Below are 16,633 nucleotides of genomic sequence, written 5' to 3' on the forward strand. Positions count from 1 at the left end.
GATAATCAGAGAAAAAAGAGGAGCATAGCATGGAAAATCTACTGATGTAAAGATCACCCTCTGCTGCGACGCCTGTGCTGGGGAAATCCCCTTCAACAGCTTTTGTTTGCTCTGAGCTTCCTGTGTGCCTCATTTTCTCATCACATAAAAGACTCTGAGAGAGAATATCCATGTAACAAAGAGGCTCAGAGCTCATCTCCTTCCATGGGGCATTACCAACAGCCAATTACCAGGCCTGAACACTGTCACATGATACAGGGGGTAAGAAACCCTGTGTAAGCTCTGACACCTTATAACATGAATGCCAGGCCTGCTTTCCAAATAAACCTGAGCCCATCAGAGTCTCCCCTTACATCAGAGTCACCATAGGAGCCCCCTTACATTGGAGTCCTCCTTACCCTTACATGAGCGTCCCCATCAAATCCCCCATCCATGAGAGTCCCCATCAAATCCCCCATACATGGGAGTCCCAATCAAATCCCCCATACATGAGAGTTACCATCAAATCCCCCATACACGAGAGTCCCCATCAAATCCCCCATATATGAGAGTCCCCATCAAATTCCTTATACAATAGAGTCCCCATCAAATACCTTATACAATAGAGTCCCCATTAAATTCCCCATACATGAGATTCCCCATTACATTCCCCATACACAAGATTCCCCATAAATGATAGTCCCCATCAAATTCCTTATAAAAAAGAGTCCCCATCAAATCCCCCATACATGAGATTCCCCATCAAATTCCCCATACATGAGAATCCCCATCAAATTCCCCATACATGAGAATCCCCATCAAATTCCCCATACATGAGAGTCCCCATTAAATTCCCCATATACGAGAGTCCCCATTAAAATTCCCCATACATAAGATTACCCATCACATTCCCCATACATGAGATTACCCATCACATTCCCCATACAGAAGATTCCTCATCAAATACCTCATACATGAGATTCCCCATACATGAGTCCCCATCAAATCCCCCATACATGAGGTTCCCTATCAAATTTCCCCATACATGAGGGTCCCCATCAAATCCCCCATACATGAGATTCCCCATCAAATTCCCCATACATGATAGTCCCCATCAAATTCCTTATACAATAGAGTCCCCATCAAATCCCCCATACATGAGAATCCCCATCAAATTCCTAATACATGAGATTCCCCATCAAATTCCCCATACATGATAGTCCACATCAAATTGCCCATGCATGATGATCCCCATCAAATTCCTCATACATGAGATTCCCCATTAAATTCCCTATACATGAGATCCCCATCAAATCCCCCATACATGAGAATTCCCATCAAATCCCCCATACATGAGATTCCCCATCAAATCCCTCATGCACGAGATTCCCCATCAAATTCCCCATACATGAGATTCCCCATAAATGAGATTCACCATAAAATCCCCCATACATGAGATTCCCCATAAAATTCCCCATACATGTGATTCTCCATCAAATTTCCCCATACACGAGAGTCCCCATCAAATTCCCCCTACATGAGATTCCCCATCAAATTCCCCCTACATGAGATTCCTCATCAAATTCCCCCTACATGAGATTCCCCATCAAATTGACCATTTTTGAGATTCCCCATCAAATTCCCCATACAGGAGATTCCCCATCAAATTCCCCATACATGATAGTCCCCATCAAATTCCTTATACAATAGTGTCCACATTAAATTCCTCATACACAAGAGTCCCTATAAAATCCCCCATACACGAGAGTCTCCATAAGATCCCCCATACATGAGAGTCCCCTTCAAAACCCCCATACACGAGAGTCCCCATAAAATTCCTCATACAGGAGATTCTCCATCAAATCCCCCATACATGGGAGTCCCCATCAAATCCCCCATACACGAGAGTCCCTATCAAATTCCCCATACACGAGAGTCCCCATCAAATTCCTCATACATGAGATTCCCCATCAAATTCCCCATACATGAGATTCCCCATCAAATACCCCATACCTGAGAGTCCCCATCAGATTTCTCATACATGAGATTCCCTATCAAATTCCCTATACACAAGAGTTTCCATCAAATTCCCCATACACGAGATTTCCCATCAAATTCCCCATACACGAGAGTCCCCATCAAATTCCCCATACACGAGAGTCCCCATCAAATTCCCCATACACGAGATTTCCTATCAAATTCCCCATACATGAGAGTCCCCATCAAATTCCTCATACAAGCGAGTCCCCATCAAATTCCCCATACACGAGAGTCCCTATCAAATTCCCCATACAAGAGATTCCCCATCAAATTCCCCATACATGAGATTCCCCATCAAATTCCTCATACATGAGATTCCCCATCAAATTCCCCATACATGAGATTCCCCATCAAATTCCCCATACATGAGAGTCCCCATAAAATCCCCCATACATGAGATTACCCATTAAATACCCCATACATGAGATTCCCTATCAAATTCCCCATACATGAGATTCCCCATCAAATTCCTCATACATGAGATTCCCCATCAAATTCCCCATACATGAGATTACCCATCAAATACCCCTTACATGAGATTCCCCATAAAATTCCTCATACATGAGATTCCCCATCATATTCCCCATACATGAGATTCCCCATCAAATACCCCATACCTGAGAGTCCCCATCAGATTTCTCATACATGAGATTCCCCATCAAATTCCCTATACAAGAGAGTTTCCATCAAATTCCCCATACACGAGATTCCCCATCAAATTCCCCATACACGAGAGTCCCCATCAAATTCCCCATACACGAGAGTCCCCATCAAATTCCCCATACACGAGATTCCCCATCAAATTTCCCATACATGAGAGTCCAGATCAAATTCCTCATACAAGAGAGTCACCATCAAATTCCCCATACACGAGAGTCCCCATCAAATTCCCCATACACGAGATTCCCCATACATGAAAGTCCCCATCAAATTCCCCATACATGAGATTCCCCATCAAATTCCCCATACATGTGATTCCACATCAAATGCCCCATACATGAGAGTCCCCATAAAATTCCTCATACATGAGATTCCCCATCAAATTCCCCATACATGAGATTCCCCATCAAATACCCCATACCTGAGAGTCCCCATCAGATTCCTCATACATGAGATTCCCCATCAAATTCCCTATACACGAGAGTTCCCATCAAATTCCCCATACACGAGATTCCGCATCAAATTCCCCATACACGAGAGTCCCCATAAAACTCCCCATACACAAGATTCCCCATCAAATTCCCCATACATGAGAGTCCAGATCAAATTCCTCATACAAGAGAGTCACCATCAAATTCCCCATACATGAGAGTCCCTATCAAATTCCCCATACACGAGATTCCCCATCAAATTCCCCATACACGAGATTCCCCATCAAATTCCCCATACACGAGATTCCCCATCAAATTCCCCATACACGAGAATCCCCATCAAATTCCCCATACATGAGATTCCCCATCAAATACCCCATACCTGAGAGTCCCCATCAAATTCCTCCTACACAAGATTCCCCATCAAATTCCCCATATATGAGATTCCTCATCAAATTCCCCATACATGAAATTCCCCATCAAATCCCCCACACATGAGATTCCCCATCAAATCCACCATACATGAGATTCCCCATCAAATCCCCCATACATAAGAGACCCAATCAAATTCCCCATATATGAGATTCCCCATCAAATACCCCATACCTGAGATTCCCTATCAAATTCCCCATACACGAGATTCCCCATCAAATTCTCCATACACTAGATTCCCCATTAAATTTCCCATACACGAGATTCCCCATCAAATTCCCCATACACGAGAGTCCCCATCAAATTTCCCATACACGAGATTCCCCATCAAATTCCCCATACACAAAAGTCCCCATCAAATGCCCCATACACGAGATTCCCCATCAAATTCCCCATACATGAGAGTCCCCATCAAATTCCCCATACATGAGAGTCCCCATCAAATTCCCCATACATGAGAGTCCCCATCAAATTCCCCATACATGAGAGTCCCCATCAAATTCCCCATACATGAGATTCCCAAACAAATCCCCCATACATGAGATTCCCCATTAAAATCCTTATACATGAGTTTCCCCATCAAATTCCCCATACATGAGATTCCCCATCAAATTCCCCATATATGAGAGTCCCCATAAAATCCCCCATACATGAGATTACCCATCAGATTCCCCATACATGAGAGTCCCCATAAAATCCCCCATACATGAGATTACCCATGAAATACCCCACACATGAGAGACCCCATAAAATTCCCCCTACATGATAGTCCCCATCAAATTCCCCATACATGAGATTCCCCATCAAATACTCCATACCTGAGAGTCCCCATCAACTTCTGCATTAAATTCCCCATACACGAGAGTTCCCATCAAATTCCCCATACATGAGATTCCCCATCAAATTCACCATACACGAGATTCCCCATCAAATTCCCCATACATGAGATTCCCCATCAAATACCCCATACCTGAGAGTCCCCATCAGATTCCTCATACATGAGATTCCCCATCAAATTCCCTATACACGAGAGTCCCCATCAAACTCCCCATACACGAGATTCCCCATCAAATTCCCCATACATGAGAGTCTAGATCAAATTCCTCATACAAGAGAGTCACCATCAAATTCCCCATACATGAGAGTCCCTATCAAATTCCCCATACACGAGAGTCCCCATCAAATTCCCCATACACGAGATTACCCATCAAATTCCCCATACACGAGAATCCCCATCAAATTCCCCATACATGAGATTCCCCATCAAATACCCCATACCTGAGAGTCCCCATCAAATTCCTCCTACACAAGATTCCCCATCAAATTCCCCATACATGAGATTCCTCATCAAATTCCCCATACATGAAATTCCCCATCAAATCCCCCACACATGAGATTCCCCATCAAATCCCCCATACATAAGAGACCCAATCAAATTCCCCATATATGAGATTCCCCATCAAATACCCCATACCTGAGATTCCCTATCAAATTCCCCATACACGAGATTCCCCATCAAATTCTCCATACACTAGATTCCCCATTAAATTTGCCATACACGAGATTCCCCATCAAATTCCCCATACACGAGAGTCCCCATCAAATTTCCCATACACGAGATTCCCCATCAAATTCTCCATACACTAGATTCCCCATTAAATTTCCCATACATGAGATTCCCCATCAAATTCCCCATACACGAGAGTCCCCATCAAATTTCCCATACACGAGATTCCCCATCAAATTCCCTTATACACAAAAGTCCCCATCAAATGCCCCATACACGAGATTCCCCATCAAATTCCCCATACATGAGATTCCCCATCAAATTCCCCATACATGAGAGTCCCCATTAAATTCCCCATACATGAGAGTCCCCATCAAATTCCCCATACATGAGATTCCCAAACAAATCCCCCATACATGAGATTCCCCATCAAATTCCCCCTACATGAGATTCCCCATTAAAATACTTATACATGAGTTTCCCCATCAAATACCCCATACCTGAGATTCCCTATCAAATTCCCCATACACGAGATTCCCCATCAAATTCTCCATACACTAGATTCCCCATTAAATTTGCCATACACGAGAGTCCCCATCAAATTTCCCATACACGAGATTCCCCATCAAATTCTCCATACACTAGATTCCCCATTAAATTTCCCATACATGAGATTCCCCATCAAATTCCCCATACACGAGAGTCCCCATCAAATTTCCCATACACGAGATTCCCCATCAAATTCCCCATACATGAGATTCCCCATCAAATTCCCCATACATGAGAGTCCCCATTAAATTCCCCATACATGAGAGTCCCCATCAAATTCCCCATACATGAGATTCCCAAACAAATCCCCCATACATGAGATTCCCCATCAAATTCCCCCTACATGAGATTCCCCATTAAAATACTTATACATGAGTTTCCCCATCAAATACCCCATACCTGAGATTCCCCATCAAATTCCCCATACACGAGAGTCCCCATCAAATTTCCCATACACGAGATTCCCCATCAAATTCCCCATACATGAGATTCCCCATCAAATTCCCCATACATGAGAGTCCCCATTAAATTCCCCATACATGAGAGTCCCCATCAAATTCCCCATACATGAGATTCCCAAACAAATCCCCCATACATGAGATTCCCCATCAAATTCCCCCTACATGAGATTCCCCATTAAAATACTTATACATGAGTTTCCCCATCAAATTCCCCATACATGAGATTCCCCATCAAATTCCCCATATATGAGAGTCCCCATAAAATCCCCCATACATGAGATTACCCATCAGATTCCCCATACATGAGAGTCCCCATAAAATCCCCCATACATGAGATTACCCATGAAATACCCCACACATGAGAGTCCCCATAAAATTCCCCCTACATGATAGTCCCCATCAAATTCCCCATACATGAGATTACCCATCAAATACCCCATACCTGAGAGTCCCCATCAAATTCCTCATACATGAGATTCCCCATCAAATTCCCCATACATAAGATTCCCCATCAAATTCCCCATATACGAGATTCTCCATAAAATTCTCCATACACGAGAGTCCCCATCAATTTCCCCATACACGAGAATCCCCATCAAATTCCTCATACATGAGATTCCCCATCAAATTCCCCATACACGAGATTCCCTATCAAATTCCCCATACACGAGATTCCCCATCAAATTCCCCATACACGAGATTCCCCATCAAATTCCCCATACACGAGATTCCCCATCAAATTCTCCATACACGAGATTCCCCATCAAATTCCCCATACATGAGATTCCTCATCAAATTCCCCATACATGAGATTCCTCATCAAATACCCCATACCTGAGAGTCCCCTTCAAATTCCCCATACATGAGAGTCCCTATCAAATTCCCTATCAAATCCCCCTTACATGAGATTCCCCATCAAAGTCCCCTTACATGAAAATCCCTCATCAGAGACCCTTACATGACAGTCATCAGAGAGTCATACATCAGAGTCCCCTTACATCAGAAAAGAAAGCTGTCTGGCTGTAACACGTTGGCACCCCATGTGTGTTATTTGTTACCCATTGAATAAAGCCTATGACTGCAGAGCATTCACCATGGTGCTGGTTTTTCTTTTGGAAAGAGCCAGCAAACCCTTCACTCCCAGTCCTGGGCTGCGCTAAGAGTAAGAGGAGCTTTGTGTATGTGTCAGGGCTGGTCGGAGAAGGGATGAACGATGCACTCTCGGTGCCTCTTAGATATTATAAACCAGGGGCACATTTGTAGACACCATGAAGAATCCACCCCACTTCTTACCTGTCCTAGAAGTAAGCAGAGTTCAGGTCCATGTGACCGCAGGAGGGGTTCCCAGCACCGGCCCAACCCACAATTTGTATACATGGGCTTCAGTGGCCTTTGTGCAGCTACACAGTCCGCCCCTGGGACAGAAAGTGAGGGCGAATCTTCTCAGCAGGAACCTAGACCACAGAAAAGACCTGACAGAGCTTCTAAACCTTCCCTACACCACCTAAAACAGAAATAAATTAGTAAAGTCTTTGCTGGAGTTCTGCTTTTGAACAGCTTATCAATACCTTTTTTTGTGTGAGATCTCCAGAACTGGACATACTATTCTACATGAGGTCTAACTAAAGATCTATATAGAGGAATCAGGACCTCCTTCCTCTCGCTGGTGACCCCTTTAGTGACGTAAAGATCTATATAGAGGAATCAGGACCTCCTTCCTCCTGCTGGTGGCCTCTCTAGTGATTTAAACATCTATATAGAGAAATCGGGACCTCCTTCCTCTCGCTGGTGATCCCCCTAGTGACGTAAAGATCTATACAGAGGAATTAAGACCTCCTTCCTCCTGCTGGTGACCCTTCTAGTGATATAAAGATCTATATAGAGAAATCGGGACCTCCTTCCTCCTGCCGGTGACCCCTCTAGTGATATAAAGATCTATATAGAGGAATCAGGACCTCCTTCCTCCCGCTGGTGATCCCTCTAATAATATAAAGGTCTATGTAGAGAAATCGGGACCTCATTCCTCTCGCTGATGATCCCTCTAGTGACATAAAGATCTATATAGAGGAATTGGGACCTCCTGCTGGTGACCCCTCTAGCGATATAAATATCTATATAGAGGAATCAGGACCTCCTTCCTCCTGTTGGTGACCCCTCTAGTGATATATAGATATATATAGAGGAATCAGCACCTCATCCATCCTGCTGGTGACCCTTCTAGTGATATAAAGATCTATATAGAGGAATCAGGACCTCCTTCCTCTCACTGGTGACCCCTCTAGAGATGTAAAGATCTATATAGTGGAATTAGGACCTGATCCCTCTCGTGATCTATAGATCTTTATAGAGGAACCAGGATTATTATTATGTTACATTGAGATACATTGAATCTTCCAGCAATGTTAACTCTACTTCAATCTAACAAACTCCTCCAGAAATATCAAAATTCATTGAACAAATAAGTATGAGTTGATTACCTGAACTCGGCTCTGTACGGTGATGGTGCCCTTGGGGTGAATTGGTAATCGTCATATACTAATTAGTAGCTCTTTATATAGTTTTGACCCTCAGCCTGACAGGTGGGAAGGGGGACATGGAATCCAATTAGCCGACGAATCCTGTAAGGCAGAAGCAAGTGGCAACATTGACTTATGGATGTATTTCTGAAGAAGCTTAGTTAGGAGGCTTCAGGGGATTATGGGATGGGGATGGGAAGAACAGGACTTAACCTTTGGATCTAGAGGTGAATGTCTCAGCATTCATCTATCAAAAATCAGGCTAGATCACTGAAAGCCTGCCAAAGATTAGCAGTTCTGGGTGTTTTACAAAAGAACAAAAACATTGACAGATACCAGACTGCCAACCCATATTGCCACATGATATACCCAAAAATCTATATTTGATGTAGCACCCTTGAGTTTAGGTAGTGCTGCTCCTCACAAATTTAATTGCCAGGAGTATTTATCCTGGATGATTGTTAGAGATCCATTTATTTCTCCCTAAGTTTGGCCTTGTTGAACTTTTCTCTTCTACCGCTCGGTGGCCGGGTACTTTGTGGTACTAGAAAACCAAGATCAGGTTATGGGTATATGAGGTATCTCAGCCAATGGGTAGGGGTTTTCTTGGTTCCCTTGGCCTGCTGGGAGATCCTATATATTTGGGTGGAGTCAGGTGATCTATGTTCTGTGCCACCTGGATGGCTGTCTGGGTGGACATGTGTCATGTTGCCCCGGGCTGCTAGGCCAGAGATTGGGCCTATCCCGGAGACATCTGGCTGCTAGGCTGTCTGAGGGCCTATCCTGAAGCAACAGAGAGCAGCACAGGGTTGGGATTGTGGCTTGCAGTCCAACCAGAAGTGCCGGAGAACCTGTCGTGGTCGGAGGTAGAGGGGAAGCTGACGCCACGGACCAGCCACCTTATTACCGGAGACCACAGTGAGTAACTGAAGCAAGTGCCGAAGCAGTTTTCTCACCAAACGGGCATGGTGGAGAATCGGGGAAACTTCAGATGGTGATCAAGTCAGGAACCCAGACAGCAGAGGTGACGCTTGCAGCTCAGCCTTGTGTGTCAAGCCAGGGATGGAGCAGGCCGGCAGGGGTGAAGCTTGAGAAGTATCGGGAGGGCCAAACTAGGGACCCAGCAGAGAAGCGAGGGTGACGCTTGAGGAAGATACCACCGTGGAGATTGTAGGAGCTCAAGGGATTCAGTGACAGTGAATCAGCGGGTCTAGTAAGAGGGACCAGAAGCTCAGTGGGCTGAAGAACTACAAGGAAAAGTTGTAGTGAAGGTAAAAGAACTGCTACTCTTTGTGTAAGGAACTGTTAAAGGCTGTTGCCATAGGAGACGGCATTCCTGCACGTGCAGATGCAGCGCCTTGCTGGGGCCTTTCCCTGTACAGCTGTCCTCCTATTGAGGTCTCGGAGTCTGCTAATTGAAATTGCAACTAATCAAGAGTGTCCTGGCCCTGACCCTCTTTCCCCCCATAAAAGTTATGTTATGTTATCAAACAAAAAAAAAGAAAATGCACTGGACTGGGACTTCTGAGGCCCACCATTTGTTTGATATCAATAGTTTCCACATTAATCCACACATATCACAGGACATCCAAATACAGTACAAATGTTAAAACATCAATGGAATCAAGCAAAACATTGTATCAAAAGTAATCGATTTCTTGTGGCCCGGCGTTTCATGGACTTGATCTGTTTCTTCAAGAGCCGTAAAAGTGCTTTTTTGTACAATAATCTGAACAGAAACAATCAAGATTATTCAAAATTCATTAGTCCCCATAATTATATTATTAGGGTGACACTCCCTTGCACATCCCCCCCCCCCCAGCTATGATGTGCTAGTGGGTGTCACCCTAATAATATAATTATCGGGACAATGCATTTTGAATAATTTTGATTGTTTTTGTTTAGATTATTGTGTGAAAGATTATAAAAAAATTCATAATTCATTATCCCGATAATTATATTATTAGGGTGACACCCACTAGCAAATCATAGATGGGGGGAGAATCTGCTAGGAGGTGTCACCCTAATAATATAATTACCGGGATTATGAGTTTTTAATAATCGTTCACACTATAATCTAAACAAAAACAATCAAAATTATTCAAAATTCATCGTCCCGATAATTATATTATTAGGGTGACACCCACTAGCACATCATAGATGGGGGGGGGGGGGGGAATGTGCTAGGGGGTGTCACCCTAATAATATAATTACCGGGATGATGAATTCTGATTAATCTTCATTTTTTTCTGTTCAGATTATTGTATGAATGAGCACTTTTACGGCTCCTAAAGAAGCGGAGCAAATCCACGAAACGCGTCGGACCACAAGGAATCAACAACTTTTGATACAGCGTTTTGCTTTATCCCATTGACATTTTGGCATTTGTATTGTATTTGGATGTCCTATGATATTTTGTGGATTAATGTGGACAAATCCATTTTATGACTATTGATATCAAAGGAAGGGTGTTTTCAGCTCTATGGAGTGCCTCAAAAGTCCCATTCTAGTGCATCTACTTTTCTGTTTTTTCTTCTGGTCTTCATTGGAAACCTCTGTGATAGGTGACAACGCAGAAGCAGAATTGCCAGACATTGACAGAGCGTTGTCACCCTATAACAGGAAGTGCCTGAACACAGACCTTCATGGCAGGATCACTAAGGAGTCTTTTAACCCCTTCCTGCCGACGCAACACATATATGTGTCCGCACTGCACTGGTCTTTTTTTCCATTTGGGCCACATATATGCAAATCTCCCTTTGTGCTGGGAGCGCTCGCACATTGTGCTCCCAGTACAGAGATCAGGGTCTCACCAAGAGCCCTGGGACCCCGTACTGACAATCGGGACCCAGATCTCCCGATTCGGGGTCACCTGATTTCCGTGGAAGCCTTCGATTGGCTACCACACTGATTAGTCACTGTGAAGCCCGTCCCTGTGTTTTTCTCTCTGTGATAATATAAAATAAATACATAATAAAAAATAAAATAAAAATAAATAAAAAATAGTTAGATCAAGATTTGATCTGGGTCAGTACCAGGGTTAGCGTTTGGGTCAAGTAAGGGTGATGATCAGTTACTGTGAAGCCGGTCCCTGTTTTTTCCCTCTGTGAATGGAGAAGAAAGATACAATGCATCTTTCTCTTTTTTTGCAGAGAAGGAAATAAAAGTGTGCGTAAAATAAATTAACAATAAAATAAAATAAATAAATAATAAAAAATAGTCAGTACCAGGGTTTTGGGTCAAGTAAGGGTGATGACCAGGGATGAGCTTATGTTCGACTCGAACATTGCCTGTTCGCCTGTTCAGCAAACAGTGAACAATTTGGGGTGTTTGCGGCAAATTCGAAAAGCCACGGAACACCCTGTACAAGTCTATGGGAGAAATTTAAAGTGCTAATTTTAAAGGCTAATATGCCCGTTACTGTCCTAAAAAGTGTTTGGGGACCTGGGTCCTGCCCCAGGGGACATGGATCACTGCAAAAAAAAGTTTTAAAAACTGCATTTTTTTTCGGGAGCAGTGATTTTAATAATGATTAAAGTGAAACAATAAAAGTGTAATATTCCTTTAAATTTCGTACCTGGGGGGTGTCTATAGTATGCCTGTGAAGGGGTGCATGTTTCCCGTGCTTAGAACTGTCCCTGCGCAAAGTGTCATTTCTGCAGAAAAAAAATTCATTTAAAATCACTCGCGGCTATAATGAATTGTCGGCTCCCGTAATACAGAGAACACTCATTAAAATTCATTGATAAAATTTTTTTTAAAAATTTTAAAAAGCGTGGGGTTCCCCCAAATTCAATTACCAGGCCCTTCAGGTCTGGTATGGATATTAAGGGGAACCCTGCGTCAAATTAAAAAAAAAAAAATGACATGGGGTTCCCCCTAGATATCCATACTAGACCTGAAGGGTCAAATTTAAAAAAAAAATCCATCCATCTTCTGTCTCCACGGAGGAGACACTGCGGGGATCCAAGTGGCCTGACGTTTCTTATATGAGGAGGGCGGGGCCACCCGTCACCTGACCCCGCCCCCTACCCCCAAAGCCCCCAAAGCATCCTCCCAATGTTGAGGGCATGTGGCCTGGTACGGTTCAGGAGGGGGGCGCTCTCTCGTCCCCCCCTCTTTTCCTGCGGCCTGCCAGGTTGGGTGCTCGGATAAAGGGTCTGGTATGGATTTTTAGGGGGACTCCCACGTCAAATTTTTTTTTTACATTTGACGCGGGGTTCCCCTTAATATCCATACTAGACCTGAAGGGTCTGGTATGCATATTTTGGGGGAACCCCACGCTTTTTTTTTTTATCAATGACTTTCAATGAGTGTTCTCTGTATTACGGGAGCTGACAATTCATTATAGCCGCGAGTGATTTTAAATGACTTTTTTTTCTGCAGAAATTACACTTTGTGCAGGGACAGTTCTAAGCACGAGAAACATGTGCCCCTTCACAGGCATACTATAGACACCGCCCAGGTATGAAATTTAAAGGAATATTACACTTTTATTGTTTCACTTTAATCATTATTAAAATCACTGCTCCTGAAAAAAAGTCAGTTTTTAAAACTTTTTTTTGCATTGATACATATCCCCTGGGGCAGGACCCAGGTCCCCAAACACTTTTTAGGACAGTAACTTGCATATTAGCCTTTAAAATTAGCACTTTAGATTTTGAACGTTCGAGTCCCATATACTTTAACCACTTGCTTACAGGGCACTTAAACACCTTCCTGCCCAGACCAATTTTCAGCTTTCGGTGCTCTCACACTTTGAATGACAATTACTCAGTCATGCAACACTGTACCCAAATGAATTTTTTGTCCTTTTTTTCCCACAAATAGAGCTTTCTTTTGGTGGTATTTGATCACCTCTGGGGTTTTTATTTTTTGCGCTATAAATGAAAAAAGACCGAAAATTTTGAAAAAAAACGCATATTTCTTTGTTTCTGTGACAGAATTATGCAAATTATTAATTTTTCTTCATAAATTTTGGTCACAATTTATACTGCTACATGTCTTTGGTAAAAATAACCCAAATTAGTGGATATTATTTGGTCTTTGTGAAAGTTAGAGAGTCTACAAGCTGTGGTGCGAATCGCACAAAATTGATCACATCTGATGTACTGGTGGCCTATCTCGCTTCTTGTGACCCGAACAAGTCAGGAAAGTACAAATACCCCCCAAATGACCCCTTTTTGGAAAGTAGACATTCCAAGGTATTTAGTAAGAGGTATAGTGAGCTTTTTGATGTTGTCATTTTTTTCCCACAATTCTTTGCAAAATTAAGATTTTTCATTTTTTTTTTTTCTCCACAAAATTGTCATTGTAATAGGTTATTTCTCTCACGTGGCATGTGTATACCACAAATGACACCCCCCAAAAAATTCTGCTACTCCTCCTGAGTATTACAATACCACATGTGTGGGACTTTTTCACAGCCTGGCCACATAGAGAGGCCCAACATGCAGGTAGCGCCATCATGTGTTCTAGGAACATAAGTTACACATCTAACTTGTTGACTATTTATTACACTTTTGAAGCACCAGGACAATGACACGTGACACTGATGACAGATGGCACTGATACGTGGCAATGATGACAGGTGGCACTGATGACAGATGGCACTAATATGTGGCACTGATGACAGATGGCACTAATATGTGGCACTGATGACGCGTGGCACTTATACGTGGCACTGATGACACGTGGCACTAATACGTGGCACTGATGACACGTGGCACTGAAACGTGGCACCGATGACAGATGGCACTAATACGTGGCTCTAATATGTGCCACCGATGACAGATGGCACTAATACATGCCACCGATGACGCGTGACACTGATGACAGATGGCACTGATAAGTGGCATTGATGACACGTGACACTGACAACAGATGGCACGTGACACTGACAGGTGGCACTGATGACAAATGGCACTGATACGTGGCACTGATGACAGATGGCACTATGTGGCACTGATGACACGTGGCACTGACGGCAGGTGGCACTGACGGCAGGTGGCACTGGGGGCAGGTGGCACTGGGGGCAGGTGGCACTGACGGCAGGTGGCACTGACGGCAGGTGGCACTGGGGGCAGGTAGCACTGGGGTGGATGGCACTGGGGGCAGGTAGCACTGGGGTGGATGGCACTAGGGGCAGGTAGCACTGGGGTGGATGGCACTAGGGGCAGGTAGCACTGGGGTGGATGGCACTGGGGGCAGGTAGCACTGGGGTGGATGGCACTGGGGGCAGGTAGCACTGGGGTGGATGGCACTGGGGCAGATAGCACTGCTGGGGGCGGATGGCACTGCTGGGGGCGGATGGCACTGCTGGGGGCGGATGGCACTTTTTATTTCATTTTTTTAATTATTTTTTTTTCCAGAATCAGAACGGCTGCCGCTGCAGCCGTTCATCTCTCCCCTCTCGCACTGTCTGTGCGAGGAAGGAGAGCGGCGCTGCGAGATGATCTCATATGTTTACATATGAGATCATCTCCCATTGGACACGCCGATCACGCTGTAAACGGCCGCTGTGATTGGCCGTTTACAGCGATCTGTGTTTGCCTGTCCCCGGGGGACACGGCGAACACAGAACTTCCGCGATGCGCGCCCGCGGCGGCGCGCATTGCGGAAGTAAACATCAGGCCGTCCAGGGACGACCGCCCAAACGAACGCGCCTGCTCTACGGCCGTAATTCGGCTATAGGGCGGGCGCGAGGAGGTTAATAGGGTTCTAAAGTTCACACGAAGTTTAGGTCTGTTCACAGGTTCTGGTGCGAACCGAACCGGGGGGTGTTCGGCTCATCCTTAGTGATGATCAATTACTGTGAAGCCCGTCCCTGTGTTTTTCTCTCTGTGAATGGAGAGGAAAGATACAATGTATCTTTCTTTTTCCTTGCAGAGAGGAAAAAAAAGTGTGTGTAAAATAAACAAATAATATAAAATAAATACATAATACAAAATAAAATAAAAATAAATAAATAGCTAGATCAAGATTTGATCTGGGTCAGTGCCAGGGTTAGTGTTTGGGTCAAGTAAGGGTGATGATTAGTTACTGTGAAGCCCATCCCTGTGTTTTTCTCTCTGTGAATGGAAAGTAAAGGTACAATGTATCTTTCTCTTTCCTTGCACAGAAGGAAAAAAAAGTGCGTGTAAAATAAATAAATAAAAACTAAAATAATAATAAAGAAAAAATAGCTAGATCTAGATTTGATCTTGGTCAGTGCCAGGGTTAGTGTTTGTGTGTAAAATAAAAAATAAAATAAATGCATAATAACAAATAAAAGAAAAATAAAGAAAAAAAAACTGTGTTTTTCTCTCTGTGAATGGAGAGGAAAGATACAATATATCTTTATATTTCCTTGCACAGAAGGAAAAAAAGTATGTGTAAAATAAATAAACAAATAAAAAATAAACTAAAATAAATACATAATAAAATAAAATAGCTAGATCAAGATTTGATCTGGGTCCGTGCCAGGGTTTGTGTTTGGGTCATGTAAGGGTGATGATCAGTTACTGTGAAGCCCATCCCTGTGTTTTTCTCTCTGTGAATGAAGAGGAAAGATACAATATATCTTTCTATTTCCTTGCAGAGAAGGAAATAAAAAGTGTGTGTAAAATAAATAAAGAAAATAAAAATAAAGAAAAAATAGCTAGATCTAGATTTGATCTGGGTCAGTGCTAGGGCTTGTGTTTGTGTATAAAATAAATAAACAACTAAAAAATAAAATAAATACATAATAACAAATAAAAGAAAAATAAGGAAAAAATAACTAAATCAAGATTTGATCTGGGTCAGTGCCAGGGTTTGTGTTTGGGTCAAGTAAGGGTGATGATCAGTTACTGTGAAGCCCATCCCTGTGTTTTTCACTCTGTGAATGGCGAGGAAAGATACAATTTACATTGTAAAGTGCTGCGTAAACTGTTGGCGCTATATAAATTGTGTATAATAATAATAAATCTTTCTCTTTCCTTGCAGAGAAGGAAATAAAAAGTGTGTGTATATCTTTAAACCTGATACCATTAAGTCTTGCACGGCTGTGTAATTGTTAACCTTTTGAAAATACCAATA

At 43.2% G+C, this 16,633-nt stretch overlaps 1 protein-coding gene across 1 annotated transcript in view; it reads left to right on the forward strand.

Moving 5' to 3' along the window:
- Nucleotides 1-16,633, forward strand: part of LOC143964997 (phosphatidylinositol 3,4,5-trisphosphate 5-phosphatase 2B-like) — a 131,115-nt gene that overhangs the window by 43,198 nt on the left and 71,284 nt on the right. The window lies entirely within an intron of this gene.

The sequence above is a fragment of the Lithobates pipiens genome, unplaced genomic scaffold (genome assembly GCF_037356315.1).
Source record: "Lithobates pipiens isolate NorthernLeopardFrog02 unplaced genomic scaffold, aLitPip1_a1.2 Scaffold_1, whole genome shotgun sequence".
NCBI lineage: Eukaryota > Metazoa > Chordata > Amphibia > Anura > Ranidae > Lithobates > Lithobates pipiens.